The 4375-nt window shown below is 38.0% G+C and overlaps 1 protein-coding gene across 1 annotated transcript in view; it reads left to right on the top strand.

Moving 5' to 3' along the window:
- LOC104501823 (usherin-like) overlaps positions 1 to 4375 on the top strand; it is a gene marked incomplete at both ends in the record, with an annotated part of 125941 nt that overhangs the window by 106813 nt on the left and 14753 nt on the right. The window lies entirely within an intron of this gene.

Below are 4375 nucleotides of genomic sequence, written 5' to 3'. Positions count from 1 at the left end.
CATTCCTTTATATTGAGAGAGTTGATTCTGATTTCAGTCGTATTAGAAAAAATAAGTGAAGTTAATAGTAAATGACAGTTATCTTATCTCTGTGATGAGAATACCTAAGCTGCACCACAGCTGAACGGAACTTTTCATTCCCAGGGATCTTGTTGATTCAAAGTGGTGATCTGCTGGTATGAAGCTGTCAATGCCAGTCCCATCACTTTCCTCATTAATAGTTCTACATTCTGCAGACTCACTCCACATAATTTGTTCAACTCTCCCTTGATTTAACAAACAGGTGTCAGCATACAGGTACAGCCATTCTGTTGGTAGGGTAGGATTTTGCATCTGATACAATATGTAAGCAGATAGGTATTACAGACTTGAACTTGTTGTACATAATGCATACATAAAATATATATTTCCCATCTTTTATTTAAGAAACTGAGCTGTTAGTTTTCTCTTAAAATGTAGCAGTCAAATAGCACACTTTTTGGGAAATTCCGTTGTTTTCAAATATATTCTTTGCTGCTTTTTTTTTTTAATCAGTAATGGCTGACCCCATTGTACCAAATTTTAGAGAAATTAAGTATTTTCTAAAGACATTTTTCCCATTATATCTTATTTAATAAGGAAGTAAGTCATCTGATCGAGAAAAGGCTGTGTGGGGGGTGTGTTTCATTACTGTTTGCTCCACTGTGTTGCTTTCACTCCCTTCGCACCAAAGTGCCTTGTGTTCTTACTCTATTTTACATCGATACGAGATCTGCATTTCAGACCGTAAATGTAAGCCGATGCTCATATGCAAATGCTGCAGCAAATATTCAGTATTGGTGAGTCAACTTTGTTGTAGTCCCTTCTCTAAATGGACGGCTGTCTGTCTCGAGGAAGCACCCTGAAGAAAAGATGTGTTCCCACAATTGTAAAACGTTTGTCTTTGAAGCTGAGCAAGTAATTCACAACAGAAATTTATCTGATAAATCCATTTGAACTCCAAAGGTGTAAAAGCTTCTATCAATCAACACATTGCCTAATAAAAATAAGTTTTGAACTTGGTCTGTACATAACAGAAACGTGTTATTGACCTGTGAAAAACTTCATGGAGATTCAGTAATTGTTTGTATCAAAAGTGGATATAATATTACCAAACTTGCCCACGTTCGCAGTCTAAATGCAACCAGTTTCTTATGAACTATTTTGTTCAAATTTCAGTGATTATTCAATGATTATTTAGCTCTGGTCAGACAGTTCATGTAGTGTTGTTTTATTTTAGGTAGGAAGAACAAAGGAGTGCATTTAAAAGGCATCACATAGTATATGTGAAAATTATTTTTTGTGCGAAGCAGTAGATGTAGAATTTTAAAATTCTCTTTTTGGGCATTAGGGATAGGTCAGAAAGCCTACACAGGACATGCGTTCTTATATAGTCTTCTTGAACATACTTGTAGAAGTTACCTGCTGCATAGAACTTGCATGGTCTTTGTGCACCAGCATGAACACCTGGCTGCAAGAACGCCTCGAGTTAGTGTGGGAGGAAGATGTTGCCAAAGGCTTAAGAACAAGAAAAGAAAAATAGAATGCCTCTGCCAGTGTTTATGCAATTAAAATATTTTGAGATTAGCCAAACCCTCACTTCTTAATCTACGATGCTGAATCTTGTCCTTGGCTTAAAACTTCTCTAGTTCAACTATAAGCTCTGTGTCTCCAAGGGGAAAATTATTTTCCTTTAAATGTCCTCTTCCATTTGCATTGATACTGCTACAGAACATGCGCTGATGGGTTCCCAGTACCCAACAACTCTTGTAATTTACAAAATAACTTTCAGTGGTGACAAAGGGCTCTGGTGTTGGTGTCATTGTGCGGGGCTGCCATCTGTGAAAGGATATTCAACTCAATTGCTTAAGACCGAATGACTGTCATTGGGTGTAAGCAGTATTTCTGTCAAGGTTTAAATAAGTTTCTCAGAAAACTGACAGATCGTTTCAGAAGTACACTTAATTCCTTGCTCTACTTACCAACAGTCTTTGACTTTTTAAAGTACAATTTGACAGTAGAAATTTCCCATATCTCTTACTCTGTTGAAATATGTGTATACGCATAGTCTGGTTGAATTTTATGCAGTGAATATATGTCTTTTTTGTTTCACTAAAATACCTTTAGGAATAAAATATATGCATGTGTGTATGTTAATGTGCACATACACCTGGTAGCAATAGACATGAATCAACACATCCACTTTTAAAGTCAATAGAGTTCTACTACTACGAGCTGATGATTTCACAATACATCTGCATATTATCTTTTTATTTAGGATAAATACTTAGTAAACTAGGAGGATATTAGGAATGATTAAGAAAAATTAGTAAATGCTGCCATAAAAATCTGTTGTATCTGGCAGTAAAATACCTTAACATACAGAGTAGTAGGTTTGGGGTATTTTTTTTAATGCAAGAAAACAATGCTGTAAATAAACTTTCAAGTACTTCCATTTACACGAGTGCGGCACTAGAAACTGATTCCATGCATTTTTAAACCTGCCCATGCCAGATAACAATAATGTACGTATCCTATGAATATTTTAAAAACCTGCTAAACATTTCATAATAAAAGGTGGGTTTTGCAGTCATCTTGGTCAGTATAACATCAGACCATTTACTGCCAGACAAACAGAAACAGTTGATGAAGTTTCTGGATTAGATCTTGCTTTACTTGACTGTAAATTTAAGATAACGCTCTTGCAATCAGTGTAGTCACCACTGAACTGAGAGGTCAGTACGTACGACTGCTCTGAGGGCAGAATTTCGTGCATTGCATTCAGAAGTGAAATTTTCTAGATAGGTGAAAGAAGATATCAGTTAAGTTTTCCCTTTTGTGGAGGCAAGTCTTTGAGCTATCTGAGGAGGAAGCTGTAAGGGAGTTGCTGGAGTTACCTGAAGGTGGCCCAATGGCAGCTGCTGCAATCTCGTGTTATAGTTTTATGATTTGCAAAATTACGTTGGCTGGTGGCAATCCACAGGGGGTGACCTTTGATCAGAGGGATTGTTCCCAAATGAGAAAGGTGCTTTATCTAGTGCCTGGGAAAATTCATCTTGATTTGGACAATTTTTAAGCTAGCAAAATTGCTACTTTAGAGAAAAGCCTGTTTCTTTCTTTTCTTTTGAATGTCCCAGAAACTGTCTCAGTCCAATGAGTTGCATCCAGCAGGACATCTGTCACCAGCATGTTCTCTGCCTTGGCTACACTTCAGTCTTGTGGGTCAGGGTGTGATTTCGGTATGGAGACTCTTCCTGGAGCCCTTTTATAAGTGTCTAGCTTGCACTAGTTGAGAGACAAGGGTTTGCGAGTTGCTTATCAGGCAGTTCAATTTTTTAATTTTTAATTCTTACATAATTGGCTGCAGGTCTATCTCTTTCATGTGTAAAGAAGTAGTAGTCGAGTGTGTATTCACAATAAGTAGTGTCAAAAGTACACAGCAGTCATGCGAGGTCGTGTGGAAGTTGCAAGAGAAAAAAGGCAATTAAAAAATAAAAAAGGGCTAGTGCAATGTATCAGCTGAGGTATTTCTTGGCATAACATGGAAGAGTTATTCATATCACACGGAGTGCTATGCTGTGCTCCTCTGGCACGCTTACGACAAAGCTTTGGTGCCATGATGAGGAGGCCTGCTCTCTTAAAGCCTCCTTATGTAGACAACAGGGTGGCAATGCAGGACAAGAGGGTAGACCATCCAGTTCTCAACTTTTAGGAGCTTGTTTTCTTCACTGATTATATTCGTTGTCTGAGAAGACAAGTTTTCTACTTCAGTTTGTATGTTAGGTCCATGTAATTTAGTCAGGTAAACTAATCCATAGTTAGTTGAATGTGGTCACTTGTGCTCAAGAAAGACAAATGGAAACTGAAGCAAGAGAAGACTAAACCTGCAGAGGTGAAAAGGGGAAGTTGTGTGAAACAAATGACAGGGTGAATAGCAAAAGGACAGAAGAACAAATGAAGCTGAAATTGTACTGTGGCAGATATGATACGATGCTCGTATGATAAATAGTACAAAGTGCCCATGCATGCCTATAGGTCAGGGATTAGAAGAGTTTTCTTAACTGGTAGGCTGAGGTTCTGGAACCAACATGTGTTTGGAGTGGTAGAGGGCAAAAAGTCTGAAAGCTCTGAAGATGGCTCGTAATACATGTTTGAAGGTGTTTATCTGGACTGCATGTCGTTGTGCGAAGAGCTTAACGACTTAAATGTTGTGATCTGATGTGGTAAAAGATTCTTGTGGTCCCCTTGTGTCCAGAGCTACACAATTTGGACTACCTGCTGGACAGAGTTGGTACTATCTAAAAGACAGCACATTTTGTTAGTGTGTATAATTGCATTGTCCATGTTCCTGGAAAGA

The sequence above is a fragment of the Buceros rhinoceros genome, unplaced genomic scaffold (assembly GCF_000710305.1).
Source record: "Buceros rhinoceros silvestris isolate BGI_N320 unplaced genomic scaffold, ASM71030v1 scaffold7561, whole genome shotgun sequence".
Taxonomy (NCBI): Eukaryota; Metazoa; Chordata; class Aves; order Bucerotiformes; family Bucerotidae; genus Buceros; species Buceros rhinoceros.
The sequence above is the reverse complement of the archived record's forward strand: the minus strand, read 5'-3'. Positions and strand labels throughout refer to the sequence as shown.